Source organism: Diabrotica virgifera, chromosome 5 (assembly GCF_917563875.1).
Source record: "Diabrotica virgifera virgifera chromosome 5, PGI_DIABVI_V3a".
Taxonomy (NCBI): Eukaryota; Metazoa; Arthropoda; class Insecta; order Coleoptera; family Chrysomelidae; genus Diabrotica; species Diabrotica virgifera.
The window spans coordinates 208,987,892-209,009,578 of record NC_065447.1 but is presented as its reverse complement, the minus strand read 5'-3'; positions in this window follow the sequence as shown (position 1 = coordinate 209,009,578).

The following is a 21,687-nucleotide window of genomic DNA, read 5'->3' as shown; positions in this document are numbered from 1 at the left end:
AGGAATGCCACTGGAGTTAGCGAAGAAATATACGACGGAAACAGTAGTAACAACAATGAAACGAAACGTTAATGCAGAGAAAGCTAAGCTAATACTGGAAGCAGGTAACTTTACATCACCGCAGGAAGTAGTATCTAAATTTTTATCGATCGATACGACTGAAGAAAATGCACAAGGAAGAGTCTTAAATTATAGGACAAACTACGAGAATAGGAGAGGACAGCAGCAATACAGAAGAGGATACCATAACAAGTATGATAGAGGAAGAAGAAATAACTTCGGACAACGGAACGAAGGAGAAGCAACGGACAATCAACGAAATTATTCGAACAGAAGATACAGACAATTTAACAATCAAACATACAGAGGAAACCAGAGAGGAGGACGTAACCGGAACGTAAGGTTACTAGAGATAGAGGACAGTCAAGAAGAACAAGAAAACCAGCAGTTGGGGTTTTGAATGAACAAGAAGTTGGAAGCACATAGGCAGAAATAAAATATAACATTTACAACTTCGACCTGAACCTAACGAACTTTGTACGAATGAAAACAGGAATCCTTGAAAACACAAGCACCTTTATCATAGACACAGGAGCTGATATTTCAATACTAAAATGTTCACAAGATTTTATGAAGAAACAGGTGAAAGCAAACACAAAGGCGAAAATAAAAGGAGTCACTAAAGGAGAGTTGCAAACAATGGGAGAAGTTGAGACAACACTAGAAGTAAAAGGAACTCGATTCGAACACAGCTTTCAATTGGTAGAACCTAACTTTCCAATTCCAACAGACGGAATCATTGGGAGAGACTTTATTTCTAACTTTCAATGTATACTGGACTACGCAAACCTTAAAATGCACATTAAAGAGGACAACGATTGTTACATTAGTACGAAAATTCTGGATAATATAGATAATGACACCATAATAATACCACCCCGATGTGAAATTTACAGAATAGTCAAAATTTTTCAAACGCTAAGGAACGACAGGATAGTGGAGCAACAGGAAATACAACCAGGAATATTCATAGCAAGAGCAATTATTTCAAGTAATAATCCATACATCAAAATTTTGAACACAACATACGAAACAGTAAACGTTAAAATGCACATTAAAGAGGACAACGATTGTTACATTAGTACGAAAATTCTGGATAATATAGATAATGACACCATAATAATACCACCCCGATGTGAAATTTACAGAATAGTCAAAATTTTTCAAACGCTAAGGAACGACAGGATAGTGGAGCAACAGGAAATACAACCAGGAATATTCATAGCAAGAGCAATTATTTCAAGTAATAATCCATACATCAAAATTTTGAACACAACATACGAAACAGTAAACGTAGAGGCAAGCACAATCAGGACGTTGGACATTAAACTATTCAATATATATAGACTAGTCAACGACAGCAAGGATAGGAAAAAAGAATTACGAGAATCACTGAAATTAGACATACCAGAATATATACGAGATAACTTAGTATCGTTATGCGAAGAATATGCAGACATATTCGCCCTAAGGCATGATATGTTAACCTGTAACAATTTCTACGAACAGAAACTAAGAGTTAAAGACCAAACTCCGGTATATATCAAGAATTATAGGACACCTCATGCGCAAACAGAGGAATTAAATCGACAAGTACAAAAACTAAGAGACCAAGGAATCAGAACCATCTACATCCGAGTACAACAGCCCAGTAGTACTGGTACCGAAAAAAGCTATGGATGGAAATAAAGCATGGAGATTATGCATAGATTTTAGACAACTGAACAAGAAAATAGTCACAGACAAATTTCCATTACCAAGAATAGATATAATAATAATAATATAATAATAATAGAGTTTATTTGTAGCAACCTAGTACATAATAAATAAACCCAGTTTCTCACTGAAGTTGTTAGTCACATGGACTACAACTTGTGCGTGAGGGTTAAATTTAGATTATAAAACAACATGAATTTATCTTAAAGTTTACAAAAAGGAATCGAATATAATCTTGTTCATTCTTGTTCTCTCATCTGTCTTTAAATTTGGGGCTCCTCTTCTTACTAATTCAGTTAACGTTAAATTTTGTTTATCGGACCTACAAAAATTTCTAATAAAATTCAACAAAGGATTGCAAAAACTTCCGACGGGATTCTTCTGGCGGGACTTCGTTTTCTATAAGAATTTTCATGATATTTTGAAGCTGTTTTATCCATTTTCACCATAATTTTTACAATTTAAATATTTAGAAGTGACATTCGAAATACATCATTTTTGACATTTTTTAAATTAGATTCGATATTAGATCAACTAGGAAGAGCAAAATGGTTTTCAGTTATAGACTTAATGTCAGGTTTTCATCAAATACCATTAGAAAAGTCATCGAGAAAATACACATCGTTTAGCACGGAAAACGGAGCATTTCAATTTACCAGATTACCTTTTGGATTAAATGTAAGCCCAAATAGCTTTTCAAGGATGATGTCAATAGCATTTTCGGGATTAACACCAGATAAAGCATTTCTTTACATGGACGATATAGTAGTGATAGGAATATCCGAAAAACATCACCTAGACAACCTGAAAAAGACATTTGAGACATGTCGAAAATTCAATTTGAAACTTAACCCAGGAAAATGTCAATTTTTTAGAAGGGAAGTAAAATATTTAGGACATGATCTTTCTCAAGAGGAAGTATCACCCGACAAAGCGAAGTATGCAGCAATTGAACAATATCCGACACCTAAGACAGCGGAAGAAACAAAGAGATTTGTAGCATTTTGCAACTATTATAGACGTTTTATTAAAAATTTTGCGGAAATATGCAGACCACTCAACAGATTATCGAGGAAAGGAGTAGAATTTTTTTGGTCTGAGGAGTGTGAAAAAGCATTCAAAAAGCTTAAAGCATCTCTGACGAAACCACCAATTTTAAAATATCCTGATTTCAACAAACAGTTTATCCTAACAACAGACGCATCCAATGAGAGTTGTTCAGCAATCCTAAGTCAAGATTACAACGGAATAGATCTACCTATAGCATATGCATCAAGAAGTTTTAGTAAAGGAGAATGTAATAAACCTATAATCGTTAAAGAATTACTAGCGATTCATTGGGGAATTAATTATTTTAAATGTTATCTATATGGAGCACCAACATTCAAAGTAAAAACAGACCATAAACCTTTGACACACCTATTTGCAATGAAAGAACCAACCTCAAAACTCACGAGGATCAGATTAGACCTAAAAGAATATGACTTCGAAATAGAGTATATAACAGGGAAAAATAACTACGCAGACAGCCTTTCAAGAATAACATTGCATCAACTAAAGAACCTATACATAGACAACACCCATATACTAGCTATAACAAGAGCTCAAGCAAGAGAAAAGGAGAAGGAAGCAAGACAAACAACGGCTGAAAGTGAACTCGCACTACAGCCAGAAGCCACCAAACAGACAGTAAGGAAGGTACTAAATAATTTAGAGGCGCATAGACTACCAATTTTGTCCTTTGGAGCAGAACTAATCTCACCAAGACTGAGCATTAGGGCCAAAAACAAAATAAAATGCAGCAAAAGCATAGCCACAGGATTTGATCGTTTCGATTTAAACCAAGCGTTGGCACAGCTTGATAAGCTGGCGGTAGAGAATGCAGTACGTAAAGTAAAGATATACGTAAATGATATTATTTTTAAATTGTGCACAATTGATGAATTTATTAAAGAAGGAAATAAAAAATTGAAAAATATAGAAATATACATATGTGAAGTACCAGAAACAATAAAAGATGACAAAGAAAAACACAGATTAATAGAAGAATACCATAATCACCCGATGTTCGGAGGACACTTAAAGAAAAATAGACTAATAAAGAAGCTAAAAGCAAGATTTAGATGGAAAAATTTGGAAAAAGACGTAAGAAAATACGTTAAACAATGCCATAAATGTCAAATTAACAAACCGAATAGAACACATGTCAAAGAAGACGTGATATCGGACACTTCTTCGAAACCAGAGGACACAGAATACATAGATACGATAGGTCAATTCACTAGAAGCAATGAAAGCAAGGAAGACAAAAAAGAGCGGCAAGAAGAAAATAAGCCCAAAACAACATCTCAAAACTTTAAAATAGGAGACCTAGTCCTGGTAAAAAGGGAAGAGAATGGTAAGTTTGATAGTCTTTATGTAGGTCCTTTCACAATAACAGAAGTAAATAACGTTAATTGTAAAATCAGAATAGAAAACAATAAAATCAAGGAAATACATAAGAATAGATTATATGCTTACAATCCGAAAACACAGTGAGTGACAAGTGTGATGAAACAATGTTGTTAAACGAACATTTTTATTTTTATTTATGTATTTACGTAGTTTTAGGAAGTTTGTATATAAAATAAAAATTTTTGTATTGATTACAACACAGTATGGGCTGGTAGCACCACTTGCAAAATTTTCTGCCCGTAGTCAGAAAATTCTTAGGAGGGAAAGGTGTACAAGAATTCATCTGTACTCATTAGATATCTTTTAAAAACACCCTTCAATTATCTACGCTAATTTCTTTCGGTTATTTAAATGTCATCATAAACAATTCCAACCTTCTTTCGTTACATAAACATTATTGACCTAGATCGTGAGGTGTAAGTATACATACAGCCACTATAAACACTTTTCAGGGTCGACGCTGACTTTGCACTTTTCAATATATTTATACAATCAAAACATATAAGGGAATCCTCATTATTACACATTCCACATTCGTCATTCTATTATTAGATGTAAGATTATTCACATTAAAAGAGAGTGTCATCTACACTCCGCGGGGACGACGTTACGTAGGTTGTTACCAGCTTGTACTCATGCGAGTATAATAAAACAACTTGAACAGTGACACGACTAGTAATCATTCCACCCCTCGGATAAGGGTTAACCACCCTTACCGGGAGAAGATAGCCCTAGTAATCCTGGACCATCATAGCAGGGTTTGTATTTAAAATTTTTAATTAACCCCTCACCCCTCTCCGTGGGGTGTCACGAGCCTCCACGGAGGTGGGGTGGGGGATATAATTTAAAATCTTAAATAGTAGCCCCCAATTTTTCTTGCACATTTGGATTCTTTACGTAAAAATAAGCAACTTTTATCCGACACATTTTTTCGAATTATGGATAGATAGCGCTATAATCGGAGAAAAATGATTGTTTCAAATGTAAAATTAAATTAAAAAATGAAAAGTCCCCCACTTTATGGAAACCTTAACTTGAAACTTTTTCTGATTTTAGCACATACTCTTCACAATCCAATAGGTCCCCATAACGCTCGAGTAACTGCAAATTTAGTATACTTTCCTCCCCTACTATGAGGATTTATTGATGAAAAACATGGATAGTTGTTAACGCACATAACTTTTTTATTATCTCACATAAGTAAATGAATCATAAAGGAAAATGTTAAGAAAGCCTAGGTCTACAATCTAGTGTTAATTTTAATATTTTACATATGCTAGAATGTTCCACAGGGTGTTCCAAACTTTAAGAAAAAAACACAGTATGATTGGTACACCCGGTATAAAATGATATTTACCTGTCTAGCATTAATATTATTACAACGATATTCTTAAATAATAAGGCTATAACATACTAAAAGAATCACTCAAATTGGACCACTGGTTTATGAAATTCGAGACATCAAACATGTCCCATTTTTAAGGTGTTCGGCTAATTTTGCCGGTGTGTGTAGTTAAAAAAAAGAGTAATTCTAAAATAAATTCAAATTATGGGGTAAATTGAAGTGACCACTGACTTAGCTGGTTGCCTCCAGTAGACGCCATAGGCTGCGTACAGCGTGTATTGGAGACCACAGCCTTATAACGACGTTCGGAAACAAAGCAGTAGGTTTCGACGAATGACATACAAATTTGAGGCATACGCATTTGAGGCATACTGTATAATATAGTATATTAAGTATGGAGAACGGTAAGGGTTTTATACCGATCGAAGACAATTGTTTGGAGGAGGAGCGGAGCGACGACTCCAATTATTGTCTGAGTCTGATTACTGTCTTTGTCAATTATTGTCTGTTTTTTGCACGATTGATACCATTATAAATTATAAAATTAAACATTTTCGTCATATTGACTAGTTTCATTCATTTTATCAAGATAGATACTTTGGTTGTTAGGTAGTAACTAGGGTGCATAACAACAATGGAGAATTGAGTTTTTATTTATAGGCTATTGATTATGTACTATAGAAAGGAACTACAACGTTAACGGGGTTTTATTATTTCATATGGTCAATGAATCTCTCTATATGAAAAAACCGCGGAGTGCTACCATTTAAAGGGGTGCGTTTTTGAGAAATGGGTGAATTAGTCCCTGGGCACATGTTACATTAGGGTGAGTTCTATGCACTTTTGGTACAAACACGTCTACATAAAAAATGTTCCTGGTTAAATTTCCTATCTAAATATAACTTCTTAAAGTCAAAGATACTTTTTTTTTAAATATATTCAAAAGAAAAAGCACAAAGAAACCCAAAAGAAAGAAATTTTGTTTTTTGCCCCATAACTTTTGTCCACGGGGATATAGGTATAGACATTGCTTCACAGAAAAAAAACTTACATATTTTCTCTTTAAAATGATGCTTGGTAGAGGTCATTAGGATTTAAAGTTTTCGAAATATGATTTTTCAAAGTTCGCCACTCACAGCAATTTTGGGCAATTTTCCTTGTTATTTCGCAAATATTGTTCTGTAACTTTTTTCTACGTAACTTTAGGTATATGCAATGGTACACGTAAGATGAATAGAAATCAATTACCTTTAAAATGGTCTAATGTATAATGTTGTACTACTTCTTTTAAAGAGGTTATCTTTTTCAAGACTTTTAATGAGTTTTTATATTTTTACGATTATTTTTAAATTTCGCATTATAACTTTTTTTCTATATGGTATATATTATATAATAAAAAAGAAAGCTTATTCTGTTTACTTTAAAATGGTGTATTATAAAAAATTCTAGGGTTATTTTTGAATAAGATATGCTTTTTCAAATTGTAATAAGTACTTGCAACGATTTTTGATTTTAGGATTATTTTTTAAATTCCTCATTATAACTTTTTTATGTGATTGTGTGTTATGATTACGGTGACCATATGTACTTATTTAAGTAGGACAGTACTTATTTTTAAATATTGTCCTAATGTACTTTAAAACCTTTCTAAGGACACTCGAATGTACTTATTTTTTCTAAAAAATGAATATTTTTATCTTTTACTACTTTTAAACAAATTTCTTTGTATACTGTTCCAGCTATTGCAGCTTTTGTGTCTTGATGGTTTCCAATATTTCCATTCTTTTGTTGACTCTTCTCATGACTTCGTTGTTTGTTACAGGTCCATGCTATCTTCAGGTACCTTCACCCACAGTTGAAATGCTTCCAACTTTTTAGTAGTCGACGCGTTAAGTGACCATGCTTCTATCCCGTAAAGCAGAGTCGAGAAAATAAAACACCTTGCCAGCCTAACTCTCAAGTCTTAATTATTTCAGTTCTCTTGCACAAACTACCTTTCTCATTTTATTGAAGTTGGTTCTTGCCTTCTCTATTCGAACTTTGATTTCTTTGGAGTAATCGTTTGTGTGATTAATTATTGTGCCAAGATAGTTGTAGTTTTCAACTTGTTCTAAAGTTTTACCTTTAATTGTCAGGCTTTTATCAATATTTTGGGTTTTTGATATCCTCATAAATTTAGTTTTCTTGATGTTTACTGATAATCCATATTGTTCTCCATACTCAACTATCTTGTTCATTAGCTTTTGGAGGTCTTGGAGGTTGTCCGCTATTATGATAGTGTCGTCCGCATGTCTAATGCTGTTAATTGGCGTTCCATTTAGGTACCTTTATTCCTGCTGTTTCTCCCTCAAGAACTTTTTTCATAATTTCTTCAGAGTATGCATTTAATAGTAGTAGTGACAATACACACCCCTGTCGCACTCCTCTTTTAATTTTGAACTCTTCTGATGTGTGTTCGTTAATGCTTATGTGTGCCTGCTGTTTATAATATAGATTTGCTATAATTCAAAGGTCATTGTATTGTAATTGTTTTGCTTTGAGGACGTCCATTAGCTCTTTGTGGCGGACTTTATCGAAAGTCTTGTTGTAATCTATGAAACAGACGTACATATCCTGGTTCACATTCAAGCATCTCTGGATTAGTAGTGTAAATCCAAAGTGGGTTTCTTCAATATCAAGATCAAGTTTTTGGTAAATGCGTTTATGAATGATCCTTAAAAACATTTTAAGTGTGTGAGACATCAGGCTTATGGTGCGGTGGTCGTACACAAAACTTCACTGCACAAGTGAAACATTTTTACACAAATTTAAACTATTCAAAAGCATAGATCTAAAGCGGGCTCCACACTCTCGGCGAAGTTACTTCGCCAAAGTTGACCGATGATAGTCCGAAGTACCCTCTCTACACACTCGTTCTACTTCTCGAGGAAGTGCGATACCGACAAAGAGCGGTGCGATACCGACAAAGATCCCTTTGACCAGACCGACAGAGAATGGAAGTAGAACGAAGTGAGGCAAAGTTACACAAGGTGGCCGTCTACACTCTCGTACTTGTTGAACCTCGATCGACTTCGGCGAGAGTGTGGAGCTCGCATTAGAAGTGAAATAACATGGAACGATGTTTGTTATTCTCTCGAAGCTTTTAAATTGTATATCAAGGCAACCATGTTAAACGAAGATCAACTCTTTGACGAACTGGGAATTTTGAAAGACGTGGCTACAAGTGAAAAAATTGCTGAGTGGAACAGAGAAGAAAAAAATAGTCAGGATCGATGGCTTAAAGTTTTTAAGTGTGTAGATCAATTCAAACTGAAAAACTTACAAATATTATGCGAATTTATTTTTTGTCTTCCGGGTACTAGTGCGACTATCGAGCATTTATTTTCTGTAATAAATAATTATTATTGGACGTCGGAAAAATCACAAATGTCCATATCCACTCTCAAGGCAGCGATGCTGGTGTACGCAAATTTTGATGAGACTTGTATGAAATGTTTCATTTACTTCAGTCAAAGCCGGACCTTCTTAAATTAATTTTAAGTTCAGAAAAATATGAATGATGCAAAAAACCGGAAGAAGATGAGGCTATTCCAGGTCCCTCATCTAAAAACTCTTAATTACAGGCTTGTAACTTTTTCAAAGTTAATGTAATGTGTTATGTTTAGTTTAATTGAAATAATTTTTTACGTTTTGCTACATAGTTTATTTATTTTTAATGCCAAAAAGTTATATTTGTCCAATAACAAGATACATTTTGCGTTTTTAATACATTTTTGTTTTTTGTACTTTTTTTTCTCTAAAAAGATATGGTCACCGTAGTTATGATTGAATCTTATTTTTTATAGGTAATACTTTTGATCCACTTGACTCGGCCGGGCAAACTTGAAAATATGGATTAATTCCAATATTTAGTGTCAAAGCTACTGCACCACAAGCTTTGCTTGAAAAAAATAGCATGTAAATGTACCAAAGGATGTACAAAAAACTGCGGTTGTAGTAAGATAGGAATTAGTTGTTCAATATTCTGCAAAGGGTGCATGTGCATGGGTACTAATTGTGGGAACTCTAAGATAACTGAGGTGTCAGAGGAAGATATTGAAGCTAATGCTAACGAAGAGATGGACTTTGATTTTGAAAATTTTTTAAATGTCAACGTTTAAATAATTTTAACTAAAGTGATGTTTTTTAAGACTTATGTTTTTGTAATTTTTGTAAAAGAAATATTTTAAATAATACAGGTAAAAAAATATCAAAGAATCACTCGGTTTCCATTATGTATTTAAATATAGATGATACACCATTTTAAAGAACAGAAAGTAAGCCTCTTTGTTGCGCAATATATAGATAGTATATTCATGTACAAGAAAAAAAAAGTTATAATGAGAAATTTCAAAAATAATCGTAAAAAATGTAAAAAATAATATTTTTTTTATATTAGGTATTATATAATATATAATATATTATATAATAATTTTGTTTTATTTTTATATTATATTATAAAAAAATCGTTAAAAGTAGAAAACCTTGAAAAACCACAATCTCTTTAAAAAAAGTCGTACAACGTTATACAGTAGACCATTTTAAAGGTAATTGATTTATATTCCTATTACGTGTACAATTGTATATACCTAAAGTTACGTAGAAAAAAGTTACAGAACAATATTTGCGAAATAACGAGGAAAATTGCCCAAAATTGCTGTGAGTGGCGAACTTTGAAAAATCATATTTCGAAAACTGTAAATCCTAATGACCTATACCAAACATAATTTTAAAGAGAAAATATTTAATTTTTTTCTGTGAAGCAATGTCTATGCCTATATCCCCGTGAACAAAAGTTATGGGGCAAAAAACAAAATTTCTTTCTTTTGGGTTTCTTTGTGCTTTTTCTTTTGAATATATTTTTGTAAAAAAAAGTATCTTTGACTTTAAAAAGTTATTTTTAGATAGGAAATTTACCCAGGAACAATTTTTATGTAGACGTATTTGTACCAAAAGTGCATAGAACTCACCCTAATGTAACCTGTGCCCAGGGACTAATTCACCCATTTCTCAAAAACGCACCGCTTTAAATGGTAGCACTCCGCGGTTTTTTCATAAATAGATGTCCATTGACCGTATCAAATAATAAAACCCCGTTAACGTTGTAGTTCCTTTTAGCTATCTTATTTTGAATATAATCAATAGCCTATTAGTTGTCAATAATTTTAAGTACAATTTTGATTATTATAAATTAAAATATGAGCGAAAGTGAATTTGAAGAAATTGAACGGGCTTGGGAAGAAGGCTGTTCCGCAATTATTCCCGAAAAGTCCAAAATCCGTTATCAAAATACCTACCAAAGTTTTAAAAAATGGTGCGAAGGCAAGAATTTAAGAATCGAAGAAAAGACTATTGGCATATTTCGTTCAAAGACATATGCAGTTGAAAGCTCCTGGAAGCCTCTGGGCAGAATATTCAATGATTAAATCCACCGTTTTTCTTTATGATGTCATTGATATTTCCAAGTTTTCAACTTTGATCGCGTATTTGAAGAGAAAAAATGTTGGCTATAGGCCTAAGAAAGCGAGCATTTTTACACGGGAGCAATTTGAAAAATTTCTGATGGAAACACCGGATGAAGAATTTCTAGTTCACAAGGTAATATAAGCTAGTTTAGGTAAAAGAAATACTCTAATGAAGATTTTTTCATAATTCTTAGGCCGCAATGATATTGGGAATATCTGGTGCCTGTAGAAGAGAAGAATTATATAATATTACTATGAATGACATCCAACAAACCGATGGTTTAATGATTGTAAAAGTACCCAATACAAAAACGAACATCCAGCGTACTTTTACAGTCGTTAATAAACCAGACGATAGAATTCCATATTTAGAAATTCTGCAAAAGTATATAAAACTTCGTCCATTACAAGTAAAATCAAATCATTTGTTCTTAAGATACGCCAAAGGAAAATGTTGTGCTCAAGTAATAGGGAAAGGGACAATCGGGGGCTGGCCTTCTCAAATTGCCAAATTCTTAAATTTGACTAATCCCGAGAACTATACTGGCCATTCGTTCAGGAGGACATCAGCAACGCTTTTGGCTAATAAAGGTGTTGATGTCCTCGGATTAAAGCGTCATGGAGGTTGGCGTTCATCGACAGTGGCAGAAAGCTATGTAGAAGATTCTCTTCAAAATAAAATAGATTTTGCCGAAAAAATATTGTGCAATACTAGTAATACTACTAATGTATGCGATTCTGCAGGAGTTTCTTTTAGAAGTGAAAAATCACGTGACCTGGCGATCCCATGTTGTTGTGCCTCGAAACGTCAGAGTAATTATTATATATGTATTATAGTTTTTTAAGTAACTTTTTCTTAATTAAAGGAAAATAATACGTACTATACAATAGATTTTGCAAATATGATAGAAAAAGACAGATTTATTATTATAAAGATATAGGTAGAAAAGTATAAACTAAATTGATTCTGTGTCCGAATCTTGTACTTCTTCTTCAAACTCCTCATCTGAGCTTAAATATTCACTGTCTTCTTCTTCGTCAGACTCCCCTTGAGATTCAGATTCCTCTTCTACATGATCTGTAAATAGTTGTAATATGTATTTAGAAATAATTAAAAATTAATTAGTGATTAATTCATTGAGTTGCTACGTATTCTCTGTCCTTTTATACGGAGTCGAAGCCTGGAGAATCACGGGCGCATCTGAAGATAGACTTGCCATTGTTGAGATTCATTGACATGTGTTATCGAATAATGTAAAAAATATCATGGACGCAACACGTAACAAACACGGAAATATTAATAAAGATAAAAAGTCAAAAAAATACTCAACACCATGAAGGAAAGAAAAATGAGCTACTTTGGTCATATACTAAGAAATAAAAAACGTGATGTAATTTATAATATAAGGAAAAGTATTAAGTATTAGTTATACATTAATTTTTAATTAATTCTAAATACATATTTACAACTATTTACAGATCAGGTAGAAGAGGAATCTGAGTCTCGAGGGGAGTCTGACGAAGAAGAAGAGAATGAATATTTATTTTGGCTCATTTTTCTTTCCTTTATAGTGTTGAGTATTTCTTTTGCCTTTTCATCTTTCTTAATGTTTCCGTGTTTGTTACGTGTTGTGTTCATGATATTTTTTACATTATTCAATAACAGCACATCTCAACAACGGCAAGTATTTCTTCAGATGCGCCCGTGATTGTCCAGGCTTCGACTCCGTATAAAAGGACAGAGAATACGTAGTAATTCAATTAAATTATCGCTAATTAATTTTTAATTAATTCTAAATACATATTACAACTATTTACAGATCATGTAGAAGAGGAATCTGAGTCTCGAGGGGAGTCTGACGAAGAAGACAGTGAATATTTAAGCTCAGATGAGGAGTTTGAAGAAGAAGTACAAGATTCGGACACAGAATTAATTTAGTTTATACTTTTATATTTTTCTACCTATATATTTATAATAATAAATCTGTCTTTTTCTATCATATTTGCAAAATCTATTGTATAGTACGTATTATTTTCCTTTAATTAAGAAAGAGTTACTTAAAAAACTATAATATATAATAATTACTCTAACGTTTCGAGGCACAACAACATGGGATCGCCAGGTCACGTGATTTTTCTAGAGCGAACGGACTCGCTCAGGTACAACAGAGAACGCAAACAGCTATCGGTATACGCTCTTTCTCACACTGCTGCTTACCTATAGCGCTTTTCACTTATATGTACGCGTAATTTGTTTGATCACATGGCAGTTGGAAAATTTCACCAAAACAAAATTCTGTCTTTTTTAGAATATTTATTTTTGATATTAAAAAATACCCTGTCAAAATAATAATTGTACTTCCCTGTCCGGAAGGAATGTGCATAGCTTTGCATGTATAGTTGTATATTTTATACTCGTTAATAGTATGTACAGATTCAGATGAAATCTTCTGAAGTTCAGATGCATCCCCTGAAAATAATGCTTAGGCGCCCATGCAAGTATCTTGCAGAGTTAAAATCGCCCTCAAATCGCATGGCCTGTTTATTTTCTTTATATTTGAATATTTAAATTTACTTTGAAGTCACGTCAATGATATTTTTTGTAATAACAATTTTTACCCTTTTTTTAACTTTGGGGGGATTTTTGGGGAAAATAACCGCTACCCTCCAGCCAGACCGGCATTTTTGTATTAGGCTATCATGGAAGAGTCACCTGAAAAATTTTCAGGTTGCCTAAAATACCTACTCAAAAATGTCTCACAGCTCTTGGACCAAATGGTTTATTGATGCCATATTTTTTTATTTATTGTCAAAATTTTTAAAAATGATTGATATTGCTAATTTTCTTTATATCTAATACAGGGTGAGTTAAAACTCAAGTACATTATTTTCTCAGTAAAATTTAAATGGGATACCCTGTATTTTATATCACTATTGAAAAGTACCATTACGGTACTTTATTTTTGTATACAACATTCCCTATGTCTAAATTAGTTTTCGAGATATTTTCATTTTTCAATGGACCAGTAGCGTGGCTACCCAGATCACCAGAATTTAATAAACTGGACTGATTTTTTGGGGTTACTTTAAGAATGAAGGTTATAAAATGCCTTTAACAACAAGACAGGAGATGAAAAATAGAATAGAAATTGTATTTCGAAGTGTTAATTTACAAATGCTTCGTAGTGTAAGTAACTTATTCAATGACCGTTTTTAGGCATGCATATAATGTGTTAGGCGGTCATTTTGAACAACTTTGTAATTACATAAATATTTAACATATTTTAATTTTTTCAAAAATGTTCTGTTTTGTGTTCATGTCTTTTTTGTAAAATTTTTTACTGATAAATTATTTTTTGTTCTTTATTTGTTACATTGGTACATTTACATACAAAAGTACTTTTTATTTTTGTTTTCACAAACATGTTTGTTTTGTCTTGGTTTTTTTTTGCAAAATTTATAAATAATAAATTATTTTTCTTTCTTGGTTCTTACACTTACACAAAAAAGTAGTTTTTAATTGTTTCAAAAATTTTGTAGGTATGTTGTGGTTGTTTTTTTTTTTGTAAAATTTATTACTAATAAATTATTTTTTTTTATTTGCTACATTGTTACATTTATTACCAGATTGATAATGGTAGGGAAGCCCAAGCGGGGATTTTTGCAGTTACTCGAGCGCGCCAGATTATCATATGGGGAGAAACCTGGTACCCTGCAGATCTACCTCTACCATATATTGGCTCTTAATACAGGGGAATTCGTTAAGGGGGGCCCGGGGAGTCTTCCGAGCCGCCTGTGGTGGCGCCTCTTCTCTGAAAAGAAGAAACCTAGGTCAGCCGATGGCGGTGGCCCCCGAATCGAATTAAATTTAAAGCTGTCCTCATATTTGAGTACTAAGGATGCGGAATTCTCTTGGAATTTTATCTAGATAAACGGACAGGTTATGAATATAAATATAGAGGGTGGGGCATTAGTGTGACAAAGTCCAATTACTCGTTTGTCGTAAGAGATAAGAAAAAAAGTTATGTAGGTAAAAGTTGGGGCACATATAGTACCATAATTTAGAAATATTTTAAAATATACAAGGGCGTCCGTGTTGACAGGGTGACACAAACTTATGTTTTTTTAAATGGAGCACCCTGTATATTTTTAAATTTTTGGATTCTCCTCAATGTTTCCTTTCTAAAATATATGGTTTTGTAATATTATACGAGGTAGTTTAAAAGTTAATTACGTTTTTTTGTTAATTTCGTAGCAATATCTACACCCTGTAGAATTGTAGTGATTTGACATCAAATTTTCTATTTATGCTCAAACGATTTTTAATATAGTCTACTACTGTCAATCATTAACAGTATAGTGAAATGTTTAATTTTAGTATACAGGGTGGCTCGAAACTCGGAATGAGTATTTTCTGAGTTTTCTTAAATGGAGCACCCTGTATTTTAGTATTGTAGTGAAATGATATTTTATGGTACTTTTTTATTTCTTAAGCATTCCCTATACCTTAGTGCTTTAATTTGTAAGTTATTCGTGATACTTTAAGCTAAACATTACTTGCAACAAAAATTATGTGAAATTTTATTAGATGTCCGTGAAAATATCCAATCAAAAATGATATTTCGAAAAAAAAAATACATAATAATCTAGCCTGATGCTTATTTATTAATATTGGATGAGATATCCAAATACATTCGTAGTTAAGGTTGTTGTAGCTTAAAATATTAATCAAACATACAAAATTCACCCTAGTTGGCTACGACAAAAAATTTGCTTAAATATTTGACATTATACTATTTATATAGTTCCAGTTGATTTGTTACCATTACTAATATTATTTTTTCTAATGAGAAACTGATTAAATTGCCTTTGTGCTAGGAGAGTATAACAAAAATGAGCTACTTGCAATAAAAATTTATCATCAGAAATTCCCTGATAGGCGACAACCAAAAAGAGAAACTTTTGAAAGTATACTAAAACGGTTTCAACGGACTACATACTTAGATTGTAAGAACGGTTGTACTAATATGCAGATCCTCAGTGATACTAAGGATTACATTTAATTCCTGTTTTCTTCACATACAATAGTTTTGGTTCGATCAGATTTATCATAATCTAAGTGTCCAGTCCGTTGAAACCGTTCTAGTATATTTTTAAACGTTTCTCTTCTTAGTTGTAGTCTATCAGGGAATTTCTGATGAAAAATTCTTATTGCTAGTAGCACATTTTTGTTGTACTCCACTAGCACAAAAATCTTATTAATCAGTTCCTCATTAGAAAAGTTCATATTAATAATGGTAACAAAGCAACTGGAACTATAAAAATAGTATAATGTCAAATCTTTAAAGAAATTTAGTGTCATAGCCGACTAGGTAGAATATTGTATGTTTTTATTAATATTTTGCGCACCAACAATCCTATCTACGAATTTATTTGGATATCTCATTAAATATTAGTAAATTAAGGATCAGGCTAGATTATGAAGTATTTTTTTTCGAAAAATTATTTTTGATTGAATATTTTCACGGCCACTTAATAAAATTTCACGTACTTTTTCTTGCAATTAATGTTTGGCTTAAAGAATCACGAATAACTTACAAATTAAAGCACTTAGGTATAGGGATTGCTTAAGAAATAAAAAATACCATAAAATATCATTTCATTACAATACTAAAATACAGGGTGTTCCATTTAAGAAAACTAAGAAAATACTCATTCCGAGTTTCGACCAACCCTGTATACTAAAATTTAACATTTCGCTATACTGTTAATGTTTAACAATAGTAGACTATATTAAAAATCGTTTGAACATAAAATAAAAATTTGATGTCAAATCACTACAATTCTACAGGGTGTAGATATTGCTACGAAATTAACAAAAAAAAAACGTAATTAACTTTTAAACCACCTCGTATAATATTACAAAATCATATATTTTAAGAAAGGAAACATTAAGGAGAATCCAAAAATGTAAAAATATACAGGGTGTTCCATTTAAAAAAACAAAAGTTTGTGTCACCCTGTCAGCACGGACGCCCCTGTATGAAAATATTTTTAAATTATGGTCCTATCAGTGCCCCAACTTTTACCTAAATAACTTTTTTTCGTATCTCCGAGTAATTGGACTTTGTCATATTAATGCCCCACCCTGTATTGTAGATTCTCCCTTGTCCCCTATTTATCGGCCTGTATGGTTAAAAAATTGTAAAAAGCTCAGGCCATAGATAGTCTTATATAATATTTTATTATTTTGCCTAATGGGACAGCCAGAATTTTTTCGCTTCAGAGGGCCCTGATTCTAATTCATTTCGACAGTCGCAATTTCATTTCGACACCGCCATGACAGCCGCAGAGTATAGCGATTCTTATTCATTTCGATATTAGTTACTGGGGATATTAACCTTATCATGTTGAGACTGCTCAGAATTTGGGTTGGCGCTCCGGTTTATTGGAATTTGTTGATAGTCTGGGAAAATTATCGAAAAAATGCCATTTTTGGGAAAAATTATTTACCAGCTATTTTATTGCTAAAATCGAATCTTAAGATTGCATATATTAGTAATATGGGGTATGACAAGTCCGCAGAAAGTGTGTTATTTTATTTATAAACAAATTAGCACTCCTAAATCTTCTTTTTTTTTTTTCAATTAGTGGTCTGTAACTACTAAAATTTTTCCTTTGAGCCAAAAACACTCAAATAAAAATTCACCGTAATTTAGTTCTGCACAAAGTTATTTTTTTTTCCGATTTCCTTCAATAAAAATTTTACTCAGAAAATCCGAGTTTTCCCAAAAAATCTGCAATTTTCAATTAAAATTTTAGGGAAGTACCTAATTATTTATCAATAATTAAATAATTGATGACATGAAAGATTTATTATAGTAGATTATACAGAGGGGCTAAATTATGGAATAAATTCATTTCTTTAAAACGGACGATTTTGGAGCAAAATCCCGAAAGAGGTCGATTTTTATTTTTAAATTACAATTTTTTGGCATATATTTTATACTAGTGACGTCATCCATCTGAGCGTGATGACGTAATCGATAATTTTGTTAATGGGAATAGGGGTCGTGTGGTAGGTCATTTGAAAGGGCGTTCAATTCTCTATTCAGTAATATAAACATTAATATCATTAGGTATTTATACAGGGTTGCCAAAAAATAATTTTTAAATTAAATTAATTGGCGCAAAAAGAAGAATGTATGTAATTTATTTAACTCAAAATACATTGTACTGCTGTCAGAAAATAGAAAAAAAGGTTTATTTCACAAATAAACATTTCTTTTCGCTTAAATTAAATCACAAACAGCCTCCCTCTTACCTATTGGCAGTTTGAACATTTAATTTAAGCTAAAAGCAATGTTTATTTGCAAAATAAACATTTTGTTCTATTTTCTGACAGCAATAGAATGTATTTTGAGTTAAATAAATTACATGCATTGTTCTTCTTACGTCAATTAATTTAATTCAAAAAATTTTTTGGCCTCCCTGTATAAATAATGATATTAATGTTTATAATAGGGCTTTTCATCGATTGTCATTTGTTTCGAGCTCCTGTCATATGTTGAATAATCTGTGTATAATATTAATATTTACGGATTATACGAAATATGACAGAAGCTCGAAATAAATGACTGTGAATGAAAAGCCCTATACTGAATAGAGAATTGAACGCCTTTGTAAATGAGCTACAACACGAACCCCTATTCCTATTTAAAAAATAATCGATTACGTCATCACGCTCGGATGGATGACGTCACTAGTTTGAAATATATGCCAAAAAAAATTAATTCAAAAATAAAAATCGACCTGTTTCGGGATTTTTCTCTAAAATCGTCCATTTTAGAGAAAATGAATTTATTCCATAATTTAGCCCCTCTCTGTATATCAGGAGACCGGCGACAATCTAACCAATAGTTTAGCAATAATTAAAATGTTAATTAAAAAAATTCGGTCGAAATAATAACCAGAAAGATTATGATACACCAGAATAACTATGATTTTCGTATAAAAAAGCACTATACCTATTCAACGTACCTTTTGAGCGGTCTCAGGAATGTTATAAAGAAACATTTTTTTGGCTTATAAACAAATAGAACCCCTCAGAAAAGATTAGATTAAATTAAATTAAGTTAACGCTGGTGAAAAGGGCACGGCTTCTGTGCCCTTTTCGAAGAAAAAAATTGAATTGCGAGGAGTGATTCCAGGTATAACCGGTCAAATTTGACCGGCATTTGCGACAGAGTTATAAACAACAGGATTTTAATCTTTGAACCATTAGATACTTTTTAATTCCGGTCCTCTTTGTACATACAAATTTTCATATCTTCAAGACACTCATAACAAAAAAGATTTATGTCACTGTCACCAAATTATTTAATTATTGATAAATAAGTACTTCTCTCAAATTTTAGTTGAAAATTAAAGATTTTGTTTGGAAAACCCGAATTTTCCGAGGAAAATTTCCATCGAAGGAAATTGGAATAAATTATCAATGTGCAGAATTAAATTATTGTCAATTTTTATGCGAGGGTTTTGGTTTAAAGTTAAAATTTTCGGAGTTATAGAGCAATAATTAAAAAAAAGATTTCGGAGCGCTAATTTGTTTATAAACAAAATAGCACACTTTCTGTGGACTTTGCACAGCTATATTACTAATATAGGAAATCTTAAGATTTGATTTCAGCATGTCCAGCAATAAAATAGCTGGTAATTAATTTTCCTTGTTTTTTACTAATTTTCCCAGATTATTACCTTACATCTTTCATTGAGTTGATGATTCATGTTGTGGACATTCTCAATTATTATATTTCTAATTTAATACTATTCTATCTAATTCCTCAAAACAAGCAAATTTCAATTAAACCCAGCCATATTAATACCTTTTGCTTTAGTTTTCCTTGCAAGAAATAAACAAAACACATCTAAACTAAACCTAACCTCGCTTTTGGCCATTCATTCATCTCCGTGTCAAATAATTTCGACATCGAAATTATAATATCAACCACTTTTTTGGAGTCGCTATTAATTTCGATAGTCGCTATTTCGTGACGTCATTTCGTTAGTTCAACTAAAATCCACAAGGCTCGCACAGTCGCATTTCGACGTCGCCATATTGAAAGCGACTTGTTTAGTGTCGAAATTTGGTTTAGAATCAGGGCTCAGGATACACCACAGGCGGCTCTAAAGACCCTGAAAAGTACATAGAAACCTAGGTCAGTCGATGGTGGTGGCCCCCGAATCAAATTAGATTTAAAGCTGTCTTTCCTTATCTGAATTAAATAATTACATACATACCTCAGCTGGAATAGAATGGGTGTCATCTATGAGTATATCAGTACATATGATTGTGGAAATTTTGTCATATTTTGTATTAAGCGAGTTTAAAAATCTTCTTATACCTTGATCAAATGATGATCCATTTATTTCAGAAAAAAGCGTCGCCAGTTCCGCGGATTCTGGCATTAGTTCTTTAAAATTACTGAAAATGATGCGATGGCTGTACATACGGAAAATGGTTTCCAATATTATTGATTGTAGCTCGTAATCGCCACAAGAAGTAATAGCATTGAATAACTTAAACCTAAAAAATAAATTTTATTCAACTACAAGTTTTTGTTACGTGACTGTCGTGGAATTTTTGTTTGAACATGGCACAGAAACACATACCTATACTCAAATCCAAACACAAAATAGACGTCTAGACCATGCTTAATCAATAAAATTACCTCACAGCCTCATCTCAATTGACTCATGATACGGCAAGATTTATTTTACAACTGCTACTCCAGGGTAATAAGCTAGAAATAGACCATGTTCGGGACACTTAAAAATCCAGGTAGCTGACTACTTTTTTAGTTATTGTAGACCTATAGGCAGAAAACCTACCTGTTTCCTGCTTAGAGCTCGCGTCCGCTTTTTAATTATTAACAATTTAGTGCAAAAATCGCGATTTTTTCAATTTTTTGCACCCTATTCAAAAGCTAAATAGTTGACATAAAATTACAAAATTTAATTCTTTAGAAAATTGAAAAACTTTCAAAATGCCGATTTGTGAAAGTTAAAAAGTTAATTTGTTGCTACGCAAACTGCAAACTAAGTGAAACTCGATATTTGTTAATATCTTTTACTAAAACTACCTTCGAACTTTAGTGTTTCACATAAAGTTGGGTATTGGGGTACTTAACAATCCTTAAAAATTTGAGACCGATCCATTAATTAGTTTAAGAGTTATTCTATTTGTTTATCCAGAGAACTTTATTTTGCCATAATATAAGACAGAAAATAATGAAGATAAGGCAATTCTGAGTATGCCAAAAAATGAAAGTAGAAGAGTGATAGTATCAAAATGTACCAAAAAAAGATAAAAAAATTATCTAATATAGTCAAAAATCCTAGTGCCAAATTTTTGAAATTTTGTAATTTATAACATTTAGAATAACTTAAAAATATTGTCCGTACAAAAAATCCTTTTACATATTAAAAAAGCTGGTATTTTACACGAATTTTTAAAAATGTAGTTCAATTTGCTACTAGTCGTGGTAAGTGAAGGGGGAGCTGGGAGCCGACAAATGCACGAGTTTAAAAACTAAAAAAGGCAACTTA